The sequence below is a fragment of the Gorilla gorilla genome, chromosome 11 (assembly GCF_029281585.2).
Source record: "Gorilla gorilla gorilla isolate KB3781 chromosome 11, NHGRI_mGorGor1-v2.1_pri, whole genome shotgun sequence".
NCBI lineage: Eukaryota > Metazoa > Chordata > Mammalia > Primates > Hominidae > Gorilla > Gorilla gorilla.
The window spans coordinates 43213462-43237075 of NC_073235.2; the positions used below are offsets into that span (position 1 = coordinate 43213462).

The window sequence follows — 23614 nt, forward strand, 5'->3', positions numbered from 1 at the left end:
ATGGCGTGAATCCGGGAGGCAGAGCTTGCAGTGAGCCAAGATAGCGCCACTGCAGTCTAACCTGGGCAACAGAGCGAGACTCCATCTCAAACAAACAAACAAACAAACAAAAATCCATTTTCTTGTCTTTTCCAGTTTCCAGGGAACATGCACATTCCTTGGCCTCTTTCTCCACCTTCAGGTGCATTACTCGCACATCTGTTTTCATCCTTAACATTTTTTTCTCTCTATCTCTAATCTTTCTGCCTCTATCTTATAAGGACTCTGTGATTAAGTTGGGCCCATTCAAATCATCTAGGATATTTTTTCCATCTCAATATCCTTAACTTAATTACAGCAGGAAAGTCCCTTTTATCATGTGAGGTAACAAATTCACAGGTTTGTGATAGGACCTGGATATCTTTTGGGAGCCATCATTTGAACTAATGCAGTTGTCCCTGTTTCTCAAAGATTTATGTCAGCTCAGTGTGCAAAGTAAGTATATTCCATACCAAGGTCCTCAAAAGTCTCAAATCATTAATAGCATCAACTCAAGTCCAAAATCTCTTCTAATCTCATAAAGTCAAAAATCTGTAATTTCATCATCTAAATCAGCTATGTTTAAAATTCTGGGCATGGTCTATCCTGGTCCAAAATTCCTGTCCATCTGTGGACCTGTAAAACTAGAAAATAAGTTATCTGTTCCCAAAATACAATGTGGGACAAGTATAGGATGCTAGTTATAGACATTTCTGTTCAAAAATGGAGAAAATGGAAGGATAAAATGAGTCACCAGGCTGGGCTCAGTGGCTCACGCCTGTAATCCCAGCACTTTGGGAGGTCAAGGCGGCGGGTCACAAGGTCAGGAGTTGAGACCAGCCTGACCAACATGGTGAAACCTCCTCTCTACTAAAAATACAAAAATTAGCTGGGCATGGTGGTGTGCACCTGTAATCCCAGCTACTCAGGAAGCTAAGTCAGGAGAATCACTTGAACCCAGGAGGCAGAGGTTGCAGTGAGCGGAAATCGCACCACTGCACTCCAGTCTGGGTGACAGAATGAGACTCCATCTAAAAAATAAAAATAAAAATAAAAAAATTCACCAGTTCCAAGCAATTTTGAAATCCAGCAGAGTAAACTCCATTTATTGTTAAAGCTTGGGAAAAATTCTCTGTGGCTCAAATACCTGCCTTCTCTACCTTTCACTCTTCCCTCTGAATTGTTCTTCCTTTTTGATGGGTTTGCAGATAAATAGTATTACCAACCCATTTCTTGCCTATAGAAATTTGGGAGTCTTATAGTCTTCTTTTATTTCCTCCTCTCTCTTTCTCTTACAGTCCAAACTGGCAATGTTTCTGCTGTTATAATATTCTCAAAAACATTGTGTCTTCTTGTATGTCCTGGGAATTTGCACCATTAAACAAGAGGCCCCTACACAGGTATTTCCAAGATAATTCAATCCTTATTTTTTAGCTTCTGCAGAAATGGAAGAAAAGATCCACGAGTAACATGATCACTTCAAAGAGCTCTCTATGTGAATGAACACTTTTAGCTCTTCTTTCTTCTGAGGCACTAACAAAAAGTTGTCCAACCATTCACTTTCCTAACAGTGAATCTTCTAATTTTAGTGTCATTTGCAATCTGGATAGATTGAGAATTTCCCAAATAATCAAGTCCTGGTTATTTTTTTCTTAACAGTTCTTCCCTCAATCTATCGTTTTACTTCTGCATTTTATTATAAGCAGAAAGAAGGAAACCAGAACACATCAACATCTTGCTTGGAAATATCCAAAGTTAAATATCAAAGTTCATTGCTTACAACTCCTGCTCTATGTAAAATGGCAGAAATCAATTAAGGTATTACAAGCATTGCCTCTATAAAGTACATTTGATTACATTATATTATTTCAAATTTAATTATATTTATTTCATAGTATTCTTAATGTGCTTAATCTCTTTTTTCTAGTTTTCAATAACATATTCATTTCTCTTTGAGCCCTCATCAATATTCTTCATGTCCACATTTCTAATGACAGTTTATTTATAATGATTTAAGTATTCTCTGAGTTAATACAGTTTTTTCCACCATGCTCTTTACTTCTGAGTCCCCATGAGAATAATTTTAACATCTATATCTATGAACAGTCTATTCAAGGCAATCCAGGCTTTTTCTATTATTGTCCTAAAAGTTCTTCCAACCTCTACCCAGTACCCAATTTAAAAGCCATTTACAGATTTTTAGGTATCTGTGCAAACAAAAAATAAGATTCTAAGCCGTGAACCAAATGAATGGACCCCCTTCTCAGTCAAGGGGATTCCAAAGAAACTTGAAAAACTAGTTCTGGCCATGACAGAAAGGGAGGGTCCATACATACCTCACTATACCCTCTCCCTTTTGGACTTTAGACACAACTGACCAGCATTAACATTAAAATAGAGATCCTAAGACTGACAGAACAGACTTTTCGTAGCAATAACATACCAACTCCAACCTGCAACACATTTTACCCTGAAATATATCTCTTTTCTTTTTTCTTTTTTTTTTTTTTCTTTTTTTGAGACAGAGTCTTGCTTTGTCACCCAGGCTGGAGTACAATGGGGCAACTCTGGCTCACTGCAACCTCTGCCTCCTGGGTTCAAGCGATTCTCCTGCCTCAGCCCCCTGAGAAGCTGGGATTACAGGTGCCCACCACCACACCTGGCTAATTTTTTGTATTTTTAGTAGAGACGGGGTTTAACCATGTTGGTCAGGCTGGTCTCAAACTCCTGCCCTCAGGTGATCCACCTGCCTCGGCCTCCCAAAATGCTGAGATTACAGGCATGAACCACTGCCTGAAATATATTTCTTTGACATATTTTGGAATGGTCCTGCAAACCTCTAATAACATAACCAGCTCTTTCTCCGTTCAGGCCCTCCTAATCTCAAAGACATTTACTGAGAGTCAAACACCTTTTAAAGGTCTGAATAGGACATATTTGCCATCTATTATCTCTAAGAGTGGCCATCTATGAGACTCCATCTACATAATAAGAACCTTGGTCTCCACAACCACTTTTCTTAACCCAGATACTCCTTTCTACTGAATCCAGATCTTTAGATAATAATTGAACTCTTTCAACAAATTGCCAATCAGAAATTCTTTGAATCCACCTATGACCTAGGACTCCCCTGTTTGAGTTGTCTTGCCTTTCCCAACTGAAGCAATGTATGTCTCACATGTGTTGATTGATGTCTTATGTCTCCCTAAAATGTATAAAACCACGCTGTAACCCAACCACCTTGGGCACGTGTTCTCAGGACCTCCTGAGACTGTGCCTCTGACCATGGTCACTCACGTTTGGCTCAGGATAAACCTCTTTAATAGAGGTTAAATATTTTGAATAGTTTGACTCTTTTCATAGACATTTGTTATAGCAGCACTTCAATTCCAGGATACAAAATTCCTATTTGTTTCTTGATGCTGTTGTAACAAATTACTTAGTGGTTTTATATGACACAAATCATCTCACAGTTCAAGAGGTTCAGTCTCACAATCAAGATGTCAGCAGAGCTGCTTCCTTCTAGAGACTCTGGGAGAGAATCTGCTGTTTTTATCTTACAGCTTCTAGAGGCTGATGGTATTATTTGGCTTGTGGCCACTTCATTCTAATCTCTGCTTTTATCATCATATCACCTTTTCTCACTGCCTTTTGACTCATGTGTCTCCTTGTTATAGGAATCTTGTAATATCATTGAGCCCATCCAGATTATCTAATCCAGGACAATTTCCCTTATTTAAAATCATCTGACTGTGACTTGATCATATCTACAAATACCTTTGCAACACTGTTTAGTTTAGTGTTTTATTGAAGAACTGACTAAAGCCTAGTTAAGTTGACATATAAAACTGACCATCACACTTAGACAGAGTTAATAGTAGAGTGCTAATAAATAAAGTTGCACCCATTTGCCAAACGTGCATTTTAAGTTAATTTATGCCAAAAAGAATAAGTGAATAATTCAACTAAAATGTGACTAAAAATTAAAAATAAGCATTGCCTCTATAAAATGCATTTGATTAAGTTATAACATTTCAAATTGAATTATATTTATTTCATACTGTTCTTAATGTGCTGAAAGTTACCAAATAGTCTTTAATTAACACATATTTTAATAAAATATTTTAGTCTGGGCACCATAGTGAGATTTTGCCTCTACAAAAGTTAAAAAAACAAAAAAATAGCTGATTATGGTGGTGCTCCTGTAGTTCCAGCTACTCAGGAAGCTGAGGAGAAAGAATTGCTTTAGCCCAGGAGTTTGAGGTTGCAGTGCACTATGATTGCACCTCTGCGCTCCAGCCTGGGCAACAGAGCAAGACCCTGTGTCTATAAAATAATATAGACAGAGAGATAAATAGATGTGTGTGTGTGTGTGTGCATACACATATATATGTACATATATTGTAATTGCCTTAAAATGTTACTTAAAATTAGGTAAACATGAGGCCGTATTCTGCTCTCATTATCAATTGCTACCTCAATGTTTCAGTGTCTCTGATACAAGTTAGCATTATTGATGTAAGAAAAAAAATACAGAGAAGCTGATCTTTTTATGTCAAGCTGTGAAAAATGTCATGAGGAAATTTAGAATTACTACAATAAATTTAAAAGGCTTTTGATAAGAAAACCGTATTAAATATAAAACTAAGTACTTATTTTCACATAAACAATAGCCAGTGTTACTGGAACATTCCTGGGGAGGAGTTATTCCAGAGTTCACAAGTATAAAAAATTTTCTTGACCTAGCTAATTTATGTCAGACAAAAGCATAGGAGTACAATTTGCTTCCTACAGCATGTAATTATATAATAAATATGCTCTGGGTAAAATAAATAAGATAACAGTGCATATTTCTCTTATTAATACAGGAAAAATACCTTCAATCCATAGGTTTCAAAACCACATGATTTAAAAATAAGAGATATGTCTTGGATAATCCCGCTGTTAAAATTTGACTGTTGATTCATAAATTTAAAGCCAATGCTTTAGAATACTTTTTTTTAAAATCACCCCATTAATTATTGTTTATTGCCTTCCAACAGATTATCCCATAAGACTGCAAGGCATGCAATCATAAAGGTAAGCAGTCTGAGATAACTTCTCTTCACAAAATAAGTTTGCTGCTTTCATTACAAGTTTGACTTTTTTAATTTAAATAGACACTGTCATTTCAGATTAAGAACAGGAGGAGAAATTGAGTCTTATGTATATGAGATTTGGATTCTTGAAAATAATTTTAGCTAATACTATTTAAAAAGTATAGATAGATTACTGTTTAACTTACGGTTCCAGATATCCATCAATAAATGACTTACTCCCTTGTATTATAGGACATTTCTTTTTGCTTGTAAAGATTTTAAGATGTGAAAGTTCACAGGAAAAAAATAAATCAAACTATGTACAAATATTTATTATGTACCTATTATATAACAAATACTATCATAAACAATAGAGATACAGCAAACAACATTTTAACTCTCTAGTTTTTCAAAACATGTTTTTCATATCAAAATATCAATGTGCCAAAAACAAATGAACAATCATTGCAATTTATTTTTGATAAATAGAAAACAGTCATACAATACTGCCACTTCTTAGGGAAGAAAAGCAGTGTTGTCAATAGAGATTAGCAATGGCATTTATACAAGAGTAGTCTGAGAATCAGGAGGAGAACCAGGATGAAACTGTGTCAGAGGATTGCAAGGAGAAATATGTTTTCAGATGTAGAGAGTAGTCAACAATTTCAACAGAAAATAGGTCATTGTCTTTGTCAACCAAAGAGTCATCTGAGTCTGTTATCAGAGCAATGAGGGAGCTTGTGAAAGACGGCAATGATTTAAAGAGTGAAAAGAGTCAGTGGGTATAGATTACTTGTTCAAACTTGGTGGCAATAGGAAAGGTGGAGAGGACAATGGGATCCACGAAAGAGAGCAATTTGTTTATAGTTTTATTTTTTAGTATAGAGGAGAAATGAGCATTTTTGTAGCTTTAGGAAGAGGCTTACTGAACAGAGAGAGAGAAAAAAAAACATACACAATGGTTTCAACAGCATAGGAATAAGGTTTAGATTTGAAAGGACCGTTTCTCAATGACTGAAAAAACGAAAGTACATGAAAATGAGTATACACAAAGGTAATAGCCAACATTAGGCCAGGGACAGTAGCTCACACCTGTAATCCCAGCACTTTGGGAGGCCAATGTGGGTGGAACACCTGAGGTCAGTGGCTTGAGATCAGCCTGGTCAACATGGTGAAACCCCGTCTCTACTAAAAATACAAAAAAAACTAGCCGGGCTTGGTGGCAGACACCTGTAATCCCAGCTACTCGGGAGGCTGAGGTGGGAGAATCGCCAGAACCCAGGAGGTGGAGGTTGCAGTGAGCCGAGATCATGCTATTGCACTCCAGTCTGGGCAACTAGAGCAAAACTCTGTCTCAAAAAAAAAAAAAAAAAAAAGCCAACATTAATTGAATACACATACACACATGAAGGAGAATGAGTGGCATTGTTCTATGCACTTGCTATGTTGTGATGGGTAACATTAATCCTACTTTACAGATGAAGAAACTAGGACATGCAGTGCTTAATAAGTTGCAGAGGTTGCACAAATAGTAAAAAGCAGAGCCACAATTTGAACCCAGGGAATCTTATTTTAGAGTCTCGATTCTTAATCATGATACTCCAAAGAACCCAATTAATTCTGCAAGTGGAAGTGAGGCAATTTACTGAATACCTCTATTTTTTGCCTATAAGAAACAAAAAAGACATTCATGAAGAATGATGTGGACAGGTATGAAAGGCGTTTAAAGATCATGGTGAAGGAAATTACGGGATTATATATGTAAATCTGTGTGTTTGTGTGCTTTTTCTCTCATAAAATATCTTTCCTTTGGAATAAGAAGCTAATAAAATGTAAGAGTAATTTTAGGAGATATTTGTTAGAAAGATTCATGTTCTTAAATTCCATGTTTAGGTTGTAGTGTTCATTTCTTATCTATGAGACTTTCAAAATCAGTATAGATTTTAATGCTTTTAAAACCTCAGAACATATTAGCATTAAAGACTGGATGAGGCATTTTTTTCCCCTTTTAGTAAGCAAACGGATGTATTCTATATATAACTTAATGCCAATTCAACCTACATATTTTCCTCTAAAAATAATTCACTGGTCCCAGCCTTTGAATATTGCATTAGTTTGTTAGGGCAGCCATAACAAAATACCAGCTTTTTGTATGGGGTTGGTTACACAACAAAAATGTATTCCTCACAGTTCTGAAGGCTGCAAATCTAAAACCAAGGTGTTGGCAAGTGTGGTTTCTTCTGAGGCTTCAATCTCCCGTTTTTGGGAATGGAGTCTGTCTCTGTCGCCCGGGCTGGAGTGCAATGGCATAGTCTTGGCTCACTGCAACCTCCGCCTCCCATGTTCAAGCGATTCGCCTGCCTCAGCCTCCTGAGTAGCTGGGATTACAGGCACCTGCCATCATGCCCTGCTAATTTTCATGTTTTTGTAGAGACAGAGTTTCACCATGGTGGCCAGGCTGGTCTTGAACTCCTGACCTCTGTTGATCCACCTGCCTCTGCCTCCCAAAGTGCTGGGACTACAGGCATGAGCCACCACGCCCGGCCAGGCCTCTCTCTTTTTCTTGCAGAGGGCTGCCTTCTTGTGCCCTCACAGGGTTCTCCCTGAGTCTGTGTTGCCTGTGTCCTAATTTGCTGCTATTATAAGGATACTAGTCATATTAGATTAGAGTCCACCCATTATGACCTCATTTTACCTTAATTACCTTGCTAAAGGCCCTATTTCCACATACACTCATGTGCGGAGGTACTGAGAACTAGAACTTCAATATGTCAATTTAGGGGACCATAATTCAGCTCATAACATTTTTTTTTTTAAAAAGCCCTTAAGTTTCTGTTCATCTGTCTGGTCAACGCCAAAGTGGAATTATTTCTAGAGCAGGTTTTATACTTTCCTCTTCTTAACATCTTTATCATTCTGAAATTTCAATGAACTAATGTACATTAATGAACTAATGATGTACATTTAAACACTAATATTCATTGTTTTTTACTAGTATGTAGCGAATGAAGTTAAAACATAATTAGTACATTTAGTGTTTTGGGAATCAAGGAAGAACAAATTAAATCAACCCTCTGTACTATAACTTGGTCAGAATGTGGCAGCTCGGGTTTCCGTTAGGAGCCAGAGTAGTCAGTTTCAACGACCCCTTTATTATGAATTTGGTAAATACGTAAGTTAAACATTGAAGAACTGGAGAAACTGCTGCCTGAGTATAAGGGCTAGAATGTGGAATCAAACCCACCAAGATCCCACCTGGGTTTTCTCAGACTCTAAAGCAAGCTTCTCCAACACACAGCCTGTGGGCCACATGCAGCCCAGGATGGCTCTGAATATGACCCAACACAAATTGGTAAACTTTTTATCAGGTTTATTTATTTATTTTATTTTTTATTGTATTTATTTATTTATTTATTTTTGCTCATCAGCTATCGTTAATGTTGGTAAATTTTATGTGTGGCCTAAGACAGTTCTTCCAATGTGGCCCAGGGAAGCCAAAAGATTGGACACCCTACGTCGGATCCAATAGTAAAGTCATTCTTACACATACACCACGTTCCAGGGCCCACTTAAGAGTAAGAAACTTTCCAAGGCCCTAGAGAAAGCTTTCCAGACCCTAGACCCTAAAGATTAGACAGAGATTAAATGAAACACTCCTGCTGGTTCCTGCTGAAACAGCTCCATGCACTCCCACACGTAGGCATGGAGCTTTAAATGTATATGTGCACTGGAGAAAAACTTGTGACTTTGAGTTGGTCTTAAGTTGGCCCAACCTTCTTGCGGGTTGCAGAAATAAGCTCCCTTTTTTCCCAGTTGGTCTGCATCTCGTTACTGGACCTTGAGAAAAAGCGGCTGGGTGGACCACATTAGTATGGGAACAAAAACAGCAATAAACTCTTTCCAGTGGATACTTCAGACTGAATTAAGATTTATTTTACCTTTACAATGAAATAACTGCTGACTGCCTGTTGGACCTGTTTATCTGGCAGGCACTGTGGTAAGCATAGCATTGTCATTCTTTTCATTAATCCTCATTAATTGATGCTATTTTCCACCTAATTTTAGTAGAGCTTAAGAACATTGCATCATCATGAGTGATGCACTTGGATTCAAATCTAAGTCTCACTATTCCCAAAGCCCATATTTTAACCTTAACAGGCTTACCACATATCTCTAGGTGTCGATGAACATTACATTTGTGAGGAGTGAGCTAATGTGACCCAGGTCTCATCACAAAATGAGCAAGACAAACCTCTAAAAACCTAATTTTGTGATGCCATAGGCAAGAAAAAGTGTGAATATTATTTGTATATCTTTAAATATGATTTACACTTTCTAACAGAAAATACTAACAGTCCCACAATCATGCAAATTACACTATTGATTTTGTGGGACTTAAATGGCAGTGCTGTGTGAAATGGTTTGCTGCATTAAATATATTTGTAAAGCTAAGCAATGTGGGGTATAAGTCACAGGAAAATGAAACTCCCTAAAAGTAGCTCTGTCAGCATTATTGAACAGAGTTGTTAACACATTCATGATGGGTACCAAAGGAAAATTTAATTTTGCTTACAGCAGATGTTTTCCATGTGACTATGTTTTGCTAGTATTATATATAAATTGCATTATTTCAGACTTTCCAAATGAAGAGTGCCGAAGAAACACTGAATCACATATTCCCATAACACTTAGCATATATTAAATACACAGTAAATATTTGCAGAATAAATGAAATAAAGAGAAAAGAAGGAATAAATAAATGAGCATCATCTATTAATTCATTCACAGCTAAAGTCAAAAAAGTAATAATTTATATTAAGAAATAATATTTTCATATCAGTGAAATGAAACACTCCATTATTGTCAATAAAAAATAAATAAATCTCATTTCTATGTATTTCTAAACCTGATGCAGAGTACTTCTGTTAAAGAGATGAGTGCAACGAATACTATTACTTATAAAATGATAGCGCTTTTAATATTTGTCTTAAATGAGACTAAGCTGACACTGTTCTTGGTAGATACTAAATGAATATTTGGCAAATTGAATTAAATAAGAATAAAAATGATAATTTAACAAAAAAAGACTATAGGGAGGTAATAATTTCAGATTTCAATGGTATTTTGTGCAAAAATATTATACTACTTGGCAACTATCCCATTGTGATTCTTTCTCCTCTATCATAGATATTAAAAATACTAAGTTTAAGCAAAGCTCATCTTTTATTGGGATGATTCAAATCACGTTTCTATCTTTACTACCAAATAAATTATTTTTTCATGGAACTCAACACTAAAGAAAAAAAGGAGTACTTCCTGTGCACTCACCAAGTAAAGTAAACAGTCATATAGATGAGATTCATGTGCTATGCCTAAGAAATTTCATGAATGGGAGAAACAAGAAAGGCATGTGTGGATGTAACTATATGCCACATTCTGAAGTCTCTTCTATTTTAAGAACATATTTGTCATCAGATGATTTTTATGTAAGATGCATGTTTGTTGTCTTAATATTATTTTCAGAAAATATTAATAACCTTAAAATATTAACAACTGTAAAACAGTTATGTGTTTCATCCTTATGGTTATTTGTCAGAGTTCATTATAATGTGACAGAATGGGCATTTAGGACCATCTACTCTGTGAAGCTTCTTTCATCATCCCAGCTGGAGGAGACTTCCCTTTACTATGTGTGCTGTATAATTCTGTCTATACTCGTACCACACTGGTATCACACTAACTTGTGGTTATTTCTGCTGCTAAGATTTTCTCTCCTACTTTGTACATTCCATGAGATCAAGAATCTCAACTTTCAGAGAGCATATGATTCCTTCCTTTGATGAATATGCATTGATTACTTATTAAGCCCCAGGAACTCTGTGGCCAGGGCCAGACTGTCCCAAAGGCATTTGGAACAATAGTCAACAGAGTGTCCTGGACACTTGCCTTGGGCTGGGCTGCAGGTATACTGATGAGCAAGGCACAGTTTCTGTGCTTATACAGCAGAGAAGCTATTAGGGCATAAAAAAATAAAAGAAAAATAACAATATTGTAATAAGGTTAGGTGCAAATCATTTGTGGGAACTGGAAGACACACTTTTCTCTAGCTTGAGAGTATTGCGTGTGTGTGTGTGTGTGTGTGTGTGTGCACCTTGTAGGTGAAAGAAAGAGCTAAACTGAACCTGAAGTATATAGCATGTGAACCAAGTGAAATATAAGCAAGGAAACAGTACACTCAATGTTCAACCTGAGACAAGAGACAGAATGGCCCCACCAATACACTGCAATTGTTTAGCAGAGTAGATACGTAATAAATCTGATTTAGAATGTTTACTTTGGATATACATTTCAGAAAATCTGAGCCTGATTCTTCCTTATATCTGAATCTGAGTAGCTCATATATGCAAATTACACAGAAAGAAAACCCTTCATTAGAGTACGTGTAGAAAACTTAGTCCTTGCTTTACACTTCCTGCAGTTTAAATAAATAAATCTTTTGTCATTAATACCTATTCAGAATGGCAGACTACGCTGATGCAAAAGTAATTGCGGGCTTTGACATTACTTTCTTTTTCTTTCTTCTTTTTTTTAAACCTTAATTTACAAAGAACACACACACATTCCAAGGAGGAGCCCATTAAGAACAGCAGACTGGGGAGAACAATGGGAGGGTTATTGAACACTGGTCTGTGTATCCCAGATGAGGGATCACTGGGAATGTTTTCTCAGATATGACTTTTCACCTTCACAGGAAAAGAGATCTTGACCTGGAGGCCCACCCACCTACAAGGCAGAAAACTCCACACACAATCTTCGGCATCATCAAACTATCCTGTTTCAAAGACCATCTTGGAATAATGGGTTATCAGTTGAGGTGGATAGTGCCACCTGGGGTCATAGATCATGTCTCCTTTTGGGGCACAGCTGACCCAAGGTTTGAGATCTTGAGAAATGCTCTCCTGGATGTCGTCAGTACCATATGCATTCCCTTGATCTGCTTTCAACTCCAAGTCCCAGTCTTCATTAAAAAGATTGCCAGGCTGTTCCTTGGGTGGACAGTTTGTCCCTTCTCTCAGCTCCCAGGTATTCCATCCGAGTCCTCCGCATTTACAGCAAATCTTCAGAATGGGTGCCTTCACTCCGGGCTGGACTGTCATTAGAGACGCTCTGTGCTCCCTGGGCTAGTCGATCCATAGCCTTCTCAGTCTCTCTCTCCTAACAGGAGTGGTCAGCTGTAGCAAAGCCAGCCTCCGGGCTAGGGGATGCCTTCCATGCGCTACGCAGCAGCGGACCCCGAAACAGCTCCGCTGCCCCCTGCGCCTGGGCCCTGGCAGACTGAGGGGTCCATGCCCGGCTGCCCGCGGCTTGCCCCCCTGGATGTTGTGGGCTACGTGACGCGCCTTTACTTTCAATCGCAAAGCCCGCAATTACTTTTGCACCAACCGAATACATACCAATATCAGTCTAAAATGTTGCTACTTTTCAATTTTTCTCCCTTTCATTCTGAATATATATTTTAATAATACCAATGGGGATAAATCAGAGAGTAAGAAAAAAAGTATGGAATCTATAAAATAAGTTACAAGTAAATGTCTCACGCTACGTGAGAGGTATTTAATCAATTACCGAATATGGCTTCTATGTACAAATGCATGGCTCATGCCATCTGGGTGAAAAATTACTTAAAAAATTATGTTTCTTTTTTATTAATTTTGAAATCAATGTTCATCTTCTCATTGAACTCTGTTCTCTAATGCTGGCAGAGAAAGATGGTTAATGTAGATGTCTTTCGAATGGTGACTAAATTAATCTCATTTCTCTGTATTATTTATCAGACTAATAGGTACAACCAACAGGCATTTTCACAGACACATGCTGTTCCAGACCTAAGCAAACCTGTCACCCTAAGCATGCAGGACACCATCAAATAACCTGCCTTGCCAGTTCATCTTACAACGTCTAGCCCATCCGAATCCCAGTTTTGTGAATATAACAAAAATAGAGAAGTTTTTGCCATTTTCAGATATTCAGATTACAGATACTTTTTGTTTTTAGCTATCACTCTACACATACACATATACATTTCTATTATTCTGAAGGTTGAAAAGGGATGAGGCAAAAGAAACATTAAAATGTGCTTTATTACATGATATAGACATTCTTGTATTTCTAATGCATACTTATTTACCAACATCCCTTTTTATATTTTTAGTTTTTAGGCTCTGATTGTCTCTATAATGGCATGCTAGCTAAGGTAAATTATAATCTGGGCCCAAGATGCGAGGGGTTGGAGACAGAGAAGTGTTTGGATCTTTGGAAAATCAAATGTTTCTAACAATAGGAATATATTCTGTCATCTTGATTATATCCCTTTCTATTGTCTTTTCATCTCTACCCCCTTATTTTTGCTACTCATACATGCATATTCTATTGTTAAAGCATGCATCCCTTCTGTCATGTAATTTTAAACAATCTCCTATAGTGTCCATAGCATGTATCAGTCATGTGCAAATATTCAATAAACACTGAGATGAGTGGAGAACTCTGGAATCCTAAGTCCTTCTCATTTCCCTAAGGAGAGGGACCCTCTACTTTCTTCATTCACAGTATTTGAAAGTTTGAAGAGAGCAAGTACACCTGTTCTTCAAAATATATGTAGGCTATGGTTGTCATTTTACAGGCTAGCTAGATTCTATTAATTTATAGTTATGAATAGTTTTCAGAAAATGGATCAGTAAAGAGAAATAAAGATAAAGACTCAAAATTGTTTGTGCCAATTTATTACTAAGTCCTAGGCCTTGTTCCAACCAGCATTTATTAACTTGTTGAGTCTTATCATGCTTCTAATTTTGCTATTAACATAATCCTTATTTCTAAAAGGGAAAACTGAGGCAAGGAGAAGTTGAATGATTTGCCTAAAGACACAGCTTGTAACTGGTGAACAGGAGAAGACAGGCTGGGTTCAATCTAGATAAAGATCCTGAATCTTCAATCTTTGCTTTTAACCAATATTCTGTAGTTAAAACTTTCGCATAGAGGTTCATATTCCCTTCCCTGACGAACAGTTCTGTTCAACCAAACAAACAATATCAGTCAAAGAACTGCTTTTACTCTGCAAATGAAGCTTTCAGACAAGTCCCCTAAAACTTAATTATATAGCTGACACATAGTGAATTCATAATAAAATCACTTTTTAAAATTATCTACTTAGTGACAACTTCTATTTTTGATTAGAAGAGGTGCAGAAAAGACTATATCCAATGGATCCTGTCTAGAACCACTTAACATATCTTTGGGGAGATCTTATAGATAAAAATAAAACAAAAGGCAAGCATGTAGTAGGCAGCAAATAAGGAAGTGATAAAGATATTCAGCACACATGACAAGTTCTGAACGGTTTTAAAAGAGGGAAATCACTGTGGGCTGCAGTGCAAAAAAGACTGAACTTCATGGTGTGAAGGGATTTGAACTAAATTTTATAGATGCTCCAAAATATAGACCACTGGGAAGGCCATAAAGTCCTTTCCATTCTAGATTAGTTACAGGAGTAAACATGTGGTTAAGAAAGAACATGTTTTTAAGATAAAAAGGATGTGAGTAGGACTAGAGGACAGGGTGGATTTAAGGTAGTAGGGAGATTTGTGGTGAGATGGATTAACTAGTTGGACATCACATAAAATCTGGAGAGGAGGTAAATGCTTTACAATTTGAGATGCAGAAAATATAAATCAGTGTTTTAGGAACTAACTCAATTAAGTGTTGTTCATGATATATAGAAAACTCCAGAAACTCAAGGCAGGGAAAGCAAATAGAAGGCTAGCAATCATTCAGTAATAAGTGAATGAAAACCTGGCCTATAATGGTGAAGATTGATAAGAAAAGTACTTAGTGAATAAATGGCTCAGGGGATACAGGAGAAGGGAGAGTGAAAATAAAAATTTAAAATAATAATAATTATTATAAAATAACAATAATAGTGAGGTTGGATCCTGACTGGGAAGAAAAGTAATACTTTTATTGATGAAAATAGGAGGGGTTCCAATTTGAGGTGGGAAAATGACTTCAGTATGTAAATTGTAAGTTGGCATTTACATACAATAGGAATGTTTCATAAATGGACACTGGTCCATTTGTGATGAGGTAAATTAGGAAATTTGGACTTGGTGACATAATAAATAATGAAGGTCTCAGTATAAATCATTATAATGATTGAGCTCTCTAAGAAGGAAAATATGCCCATCAGTAGGAAGGAAGTTTCTGTGGGAACAGCATATGTAGGGTCAGAAACAGGAAATATAGAAGGTAACATTTTATAGTATAGGAAAGTGGTAGGAACAGCACTAAATGCCTTATCTTTTGGTCCAAATTTGGTATTTAAAAAAATGGAATGTGGTCATCACAGAATTAAATGAAGTATGTTGTGAGAAATGCAGAATAATGATTACAGGATGCAGGTAAAGAAAAAAGGAGACTAACTGATATGATAGAGTAGGCCAGATGTGATGTAAACAGATTTTGCTCAAATAGAAGGAACACTAAGTTCAAGGACGTTGGGTAGAGCAGTGACATAGAGTGATGAGATCCAAAGTCATCCAGAAAGATTTCTGAGAGAAGAGGAAAAGTAGAAGGAAGACCATTGGGCTTAAATTGCCCAAGGAAATGGAAAGGAATCATGGGATGTAGTTACAGGAGGGAATGGGTAACACAGGTTTCTCTACATGTCCCTGACATGCTTTTACATATCAGTGAAGTACAGGACTATACATTGTAAATTCTACTTTATAAAAATATTAAAAAGTTAATAAGGTTTAGACAGCTAAAAGTATTCAATTGAATATGGCAAGAATGACAATCTAAGCCACATACTATGCTATCCTAGGCGTTGCAAATAAGGCTAACTGGGAAAAGATTTGGCATATAATCTCATCTTTAATTATGTCCCTCTTAAAGTTATGTAATTAAAACTCAACTAAGAAAAAAATCTGTAAATGGATTTCTGTCCTGAGAAACTGATATCCACATGATGTTTTTTTAGTACAAGTTCTTTTAATATACTCTTGCTCTCTCTCTCTCAGTATTTTTAACCAGATATCCTGAAAAGCTCACAATAGTAGGTTGAATATGTAAATAAAACTTCTTTATTTCTGGTAAGCCTTGTTTATTCTTGCATATAAGTCTAAAAACCCAAGACTTTCATATACCTTTTAGTAGGTATATAAAATTGAAATATTTTGCTTTTTCAAACAATAACAGGCAACTTCACTCCTGCAAATTATAATCATCTTTCAAGGGGAACCCTGAATTCACTTGTGTCCTTGCTCATTTCCACAGGTGATCTACTGTTTTCTTAGAAATTTTGAATTCATCACCCAGCCCCTCAAAGACCTATTTATAATTCACAGTATATTGATTTCATCTGCTCACTTCCTGCCATAAATCTCTCACAAGGAAAGTTATAATATGTACACTGTCTTTTATTACTTCCTATGAAAAATGCTGCTTCTAATCCTACATCATGGATTGTTTTCCCTTAGTTATCACTTACAACTTACCTCATTCAAGTCAAAACTATAAAAAAAATCAGCCAATTGTTTTTTTACACAGAAACATGGGGTTATTTAAAGTGGCTTCATAGCAACTAATTATGACACACTTCTGAGAAAAAAAATCAGCATTATTTGAGCTACACGTGTAAACACTTATACTCTTGAAGGTAACAGAATCAACCCAACGTCATTAAATCTATTGACCCCTTTATAGTTTTGTTATTTCTTTTCCCCATTAAATAATCCTTTCCTATCTCATTTTATCTCTTCACCATCAGATATAGATTGATTTACAGCTCACAGATAAACCACATGTGATTATCATAATCTACTATTGGTTTTCAAGAAATATAACAGATGAAACAAAAAAAGAAAATGAGTTTTACAAAGCGAGGCCATAGTTTAATGTATTATTTAGGAGCTTCTGGAAATAGGATAATAACCTATCCACTGCACGGATTGCAGAAGGTACACATTCTTCCCCTCCATATATGTTTGCAGCCCATTTTCAGCTCTTCCCAATCAGTAAGTGAGTCTGTTTCTCTATCCTTGAATCTGAACTTGGTCATGTGACTTGCCAGTGAGACATTAGCAGTTACTGTGCAAGCAGAGACTTATAAAATATCTTCACATATTGAACCAGTTCTCATGTGGAACCCTGAGACCATCTCAAGGCATCCTACTGGATAATTACTGACTTGTGGCCTGGTTACTCAGCATATAGTCTGCCAACTGCCAGGCATATGAGAGAGGCCATCTTGATCATCCAGCACCATCTGACCCACCAGCTGGTTACAGAAATTTGAAGAGCTAACACAGATGAGAAGAACTACATAGTCAGCCCATAAATAGTAGAATAAATAAGCAGTTGTTTTAAGTCACTGAATTCTGGAATGGTTTGTTTTGTAACCAAAGTTAATTGATATCATCTAATCTTTGAAGTCCTAGACTATGAATTAAAATAAAACATATTTAATTAAATTTAAAATGGCATTCAGTACAGTGTTAAAGCAAACTAAATATGGCCTGAGAAGAACTTCGTATTCTGTATATGAGTCCCTGTAGACGAACTGCAACCTAACTTCATAGGTAGAGAAGATTGAAAACCTAATTTAGGAGTATGCACCTATAACAATAGCTGAGTCTTGTCCAATCCCAGTGGCCATATTTCAAACATCCATACACTGCTGAGTGTTCAAACTGTGTTCAAATAAGGCAAACGCCAATCTGTAACCAGTCCAGCTATTCTGTACCTCACTTCCAATTTCTGCATGTCATTTCCCTTTTTTTGTCTATAAATGTTCTTCCACCACGTGGCTGCACTGGAGTCTCTTTGAATCTGCTGTGATTCTGGGGGCTGCCCAATTTGTGAATCGTTCATTGCTCAATTAAACTCCCTTAAAATTAATTTGGGTGAAGTTTTTCTTTTAACAACAGAAATAACTCTGGTCAAGAATTAGGAACCTCAGTATCCCCAGCCTCCCTCACCTATACAGAGCTTACTTGGCAGTGATCTAATATTGGGATGCTAATTCATATATGAATCACTATCCCCAAGTCCACCCAGCATCTCTATCTTGTGATGGATGTGTCAGTTTTCCAGTTCTCTTTCTGTTCATCCTTCTATCCATTCCTAATCAGCCTCACTAACTATAATAATTCCAGAGCCAACCACAGGTTTCTAGTAAAGTTCAAGTTTTATAACAAAGATTGGCTATAACTCTCTTTCACATGGATATAACTCAGGACTTTCTGATTCTGCAAACAGAAACCTTGTTAGAACTTCTAACATGATGTACTGGGGCAGTCTCCCAAGCCTGAACAACTATGCAGAAAACTTTTCAGCTTTATGTCTTGTTATGGTTTTAATTCTCAATATAAAACTTTCCATCCCAAAATATACATCATTGACATAGGATTATTCTGAGTTGAAAGCAATTGAGAAACAATAGACACAGGAAAAGCGCATCCATCTAAAGAATATCAGAGCATAAATTTCCCTTCTTAAAGGTGTCCCCCTCTCCCAGACCTGAAAGAAAAACCTTTATCACCAGAGAAGAAGAAAGCACCGAGAAGCATCCACACAAACAAAACCTTACAAAGTAACCATTATCTTCCATTAATTTACAGCATGCATTTATCTTCCCATAATTTACAGCCTGTAGAATCTCCAACCCCTTTCCTTTGTCTAGTAAGGTCTCCACAATTTCTCATGCTTTGTTAAAAGGGCATATCACTCTTTCAGGTCTAACCTCTTCTTCGGGTCTTTACTTCAGGTCTTTACTTTTTTTTTCAATGAATGGCTCCTTGTACATGCAAAGATTAACATCAAAGAAAATTCATATGCTTTTTCTCTTATTAACCTTTCTTTTGTCAGTTTAATTCACAGATCTCAGCCACAGAAGCTAAGAGAATAGAAGAAATGATTTTTCTTCCCCTACATCTACCACAGGACATCTTTTGAGATAGACTCAGGAAATTTTGAATTCATGGAAGCCAGACTGAAACTAATTTATAGCTTGCAACAAAATGAAGAGGAGATTTCATATTTTTTTTCTTTTCACTAATCATGACTGACTCCAGGTTCTACTCTCCATAATCAATGACCGTGTAACCCTTTCTCTTCCTTTGGACCATAAAAATTAACCTATGCTTCCCATCTTGCTAACTCCCTATGGACAACTTCATCTTTTATTTTTACCCTTTTCCTATCTTAGCAACTTCAGTACCTAATAAAACAATGCTCCATTAGACCTTTCCAACAGTTGTAATTATCTAAATAGGTAATCTTAAAATTGATATAGCTAATAAATGTAGATGACTAAAAGTATCCTTTTCGGTTTTATGAAAACTGAAACTTGTAAAGCTAAAATTTTTACATTTTGAGAATGAATGTCTGTATTCTACGAACAAATTAAAACTATATGCATTCTAAAAGTTGATTTTTTAGCCTTTTTAAGACAAAAAAAGAACAATTAACAAAATCAAATGTGTTTTGAAACACTCCTAAACAATAAGCACATAGTCCTTTTAACAGAAGAGAGAAAGATATTTCCAGTGAAATATAATTATAACTTAAAAGTGAAATATTGGCAGGGCGCGGTGACTCATGCCTATAATACTAGCACTTTGGGAGGCCAAGGCGAGTGGATCACCTGAGGTTGGGAGTTCAAGACCAGCCTGACCAACATGGAGAAACCCCGTCTCTACTAAAAATACAAAATTAGTCAGGCGTGGAGGCACATGCCTATAATCCCAGCTACTTGGAAGGCTGAGGCAGGAGAATCACTTGAACCTGGGAGGCGGAGGTTGTGGTGAGCCAAGCCATCATCATGCAATCCAGGCGGGATTGCAATCCAGCCTGGGCAACGAGAGCAAAAACTCCACCTCAAAAAAAAAAAAAAAAAAAAAAAAAAAAGTGAAGTATTGCTATCAGGAGTCTTGAAAAAGCAATCTAAAAATATTATAAAGCTATTATTCACAAGTTCGAATCCTAATCACAAATGTGGGAATTATATCTCATTGCAATTTGTTGACAGTATCAAGCTGGAGATTAAACAAAAGTCAATGTCTATAAATATAAAGAGAAAAGAAGGGCAGATAGCAGGCACCTATCATGTCATTCAACATGGTTGCTAATGCAATTAAATTCCAAACATGCATATGTATGAGATTTGACCAATTAATTTACAAATGGTATCTATGTTAATATTGAAAAGTGATTATTTTGAAAGTTATTTATTTATACTTTATTAAATGTTTTAGATGTATAGAATAGTAGAGAGAATATGACTTGAGAAACCTTACCATTTTGCTATAAATGCTTCATATTATTAATAAAAAACTTATTATAGCTATTGTTGAAAGTATATAGTTCTCTCAATACCATTTCTTTTTTTTTTCTTTTATCTCTCCAGAGAAAGCAAGATGTTGATGGTGTATGATTTTTAATGTGCTTAATTTTTAAATTTTGAACTAATTTTAGGCTTACAGAAAAGTTTCAAAAATTAGTACAGGGAGTTGCCTTCTGTTTCTAATGAAAACGTCTCATGTAATGATTATATAATTATCAAAAAATTGCTAAAATTTGAAAATATTACTATGTTATTTCAAAAACAATATGTTGTATTGTTTACATAGTTTTCAATATCACATCAACCATATCATTTGAGAATATTTTTATTGTGTTGTATTATTTGTTTTAATCAAATTGTGTTTAAGATAACTATGTAAATAGATGTAGCACTAGTTCTTTTTTTTAAGAACTGCACAATGAACCATTATTCTCTCTAAAAGTGTGAATTGCTAGGTGAAAGTATATGAACCATTTCAAAGTTTCAAAATATTACAAATAGCTCTTCAGAGTAGTTGTACAAAATTGTAATTTTCATCAATTGTGTGTGAAAGTCTGGTTTCTCATTACAAAACTTTTAAAAACTTTTCGCAAATTATGGGTGGAAAATCTCATTGTTTCATTATAAATTTTCTTGATAGTTGGAGAGATTGACTATACTTTAGTATGATTATATTTCCTTTTCTGTCCCCTAGCATAACTTGTCCATATTTATCTTCATCTCTGTAATGGTACGTTATAAACTTCAGTTGTAATCCTTTGTTCCTTCTAAGGATTGCAACTATACACCACTAGTGTTTTGTTTTGTCTTTTAAATTTCTACATAGCTTCTGCTGCAAAGAGTTTTTAATTTCAATGAGATAAAATGTACTAAACTTATACTTCCTGATTTTTGTGTATCATTTGTGAAATCTGTTCTTACCCTGAGTTTATAAAGATATTCTGTATTCTTTGATATTAAAAAAGCTCATATTTGCACCATTAAAATACCTGAATTTTTGAATATAGTTTGAGTTGGAGATAACATTTTGTTTCATTTTTTGCATATAAATTGTTCTAGTATAATTCATTAAATTCATTATTTTTCAATTTATTTGTAATGCCAACTAGGCAATGTATAACCAATTTACATAAAAGTTATATATAAATATGGATCTGCCTCTGAGCCCTCTGTTCTTTTTCATTTAATTGTTTTTTATTGGTAATATCATATTGTGTTAATTACTTTCACTTTTTAATAATAAAGACAATTGTGTCAAGGAGAGACTACAAATTTATATTTCTTCAAAATTGCCTTGGCAATTGGTGATATTTTGCTCTTCTATGTGAATTCTACTATCAACATGTGCAGTTTCATTAAAATATCATTTTGGCTGCTTTTTGTTTGTTTTTAGAAACAGGGTCTCACTCTGTCACCCAGGCTAGAGTGCAGTGGTGCAATCATAGCTCACTATGGCCTCAAAACCCTGGACTCAAGAGATCCTCCCACCTCAGCCTTCAAAGGATCTAGGACTACAGGTGTGTGCCACCACACTGAGACATTTTGGCATTTTGAATTGCATTAAATTTACAGATAATTTGGGATAATTTTCCACGGCTATGGAAATTGACTCTTTGCATCATGAAAGTAACACTCTCCCCCTTTAAGATTATCTTTTATGTCCTTCATAAACATTTTAAAATTTTCTATGTTAATGTTTTGTGAATACTTTGTTGTTATTACTAGCTTAAGAATAGCTTTTTTAAGATCACGTTACTTTTTTGGGGGTGGGTGGTGGGGGGGCGTGGAGAGTCATGCTCTGTCACCCAGGCTGGAGTATGGTGGTGCAATCTTGGCTCACTGCAACCTCTGCCTCCTAGGTTCAACTGATTCTCATATCTCAGCCTCCTGAGTAGCTGGAATTGCAGGCATACGCCAACATGCCCAGCTAATTTTTGTGTTTTTAGTAAAGACAGGGTTTTGCCATGTTGGCCAGGCTAGTCTCGAACTCCTGGCCTCAAGTGATCCACCCACCTCAGCCCCCCAGAGTGCCGGGATTACAGGCATGAGCCACCGCTCCAGGCCTAATCACATTTCTCAATTAGTCATTGGATGTAGGGACACCATTTGAATGTATATTAAGCAATATTTGCTTTTTTAAAAAAATATGCTATGTTTGGTTAAAACAAAACATCAGAATGCATCCCACTAAATAAGCATATTGTTTGGTAAAACAGAAACATATATACTTAGCTACAATGTAAAATGTGAAATTTGTTAACTTAGATTACAGGCATTTAAGGACACTAGTTTAAGTTTGAAGCTGTTAAGTTCCTTACGCCATTACTTTACATTTTTTTTATTAGTGGGAATACATAGATATATTGTTACTGACTTTATATTCCTAAAACAAATGTTATTTCCCTCCATCTTTAATAATTCAGTTATAGAATTATATATTTCCTTAGTAGTCTGAAGATTTTACTCTTGTTGCTGATGAGAAGTCTGTTTAAATACCATTGTCTTCCTTCTGCAGATAGTGTCTACTACTTCTGGTAGCATCTTAAGATTTTCCCTTTTTCATGATGTTCTGCAGTTTTACTTCAATTGCTGACTTAATTTTATTATTCTTAACGCTTACAGCAAATTTCCCATCTAGAGACATTTCTTTCTTCATTTCTAGTAAACTCTGTGTCATTATCACTTTGAGTATTACTTTTCTATCGTCTGTCTCTTCTTTGCCATTTGTCAACATTTATTAGCTAAAAGACTATTAAATCTATTAATTTATCCTCCAAGTTTCACAAGTGTTCTCATGTTTTTTGTATCTTACTGCCTCTAACATTAATTAATTTCTTATTAATGAATGAGCAACTTATGCATTATCACTTTCACTAGTCCAATATAATTTTTATTTTATCAATAAATATTTCTTTTTAATTTTAATTATAGTGATCATATTTTTTTATTTCCAAGATATTCAATTGTTTTAATTTTAACAAATTTTTTTCTTACGTATGTATATTTGGCCTCCTGGATGTCCCTATTTCTTGTTCTTTTCATACTTTTTTTTTCTTTGCTTCTTTGATGAACCCCAGGTAAATATTCTTCAGATTCTTCTATCATTTTCATTTTCATT

The 23614-nt window shown here is 35.7% G+C and overlaps 1 protein-coding gene and 1 pseudogene across 2 annotated transcripts in view; both read right to left on the bottom strand.

The window, feature by feature from the left end:
- LRP1B (LDL receptor related protein 1B) overlaps positions 1-23614 on the bottom strand; it is a 1892531-nt gene that overhangs the window by 439120 nt on the left and 1429797 nt on the right. The gene's annotated exons all lie outside the window — the stretch shown is intronic.
- LOC109025824 (coordinator of PRMT5 and differentiation stimulator-like) lies at positions 11822-12548 on the bottom strand (annotated as a pseudogene).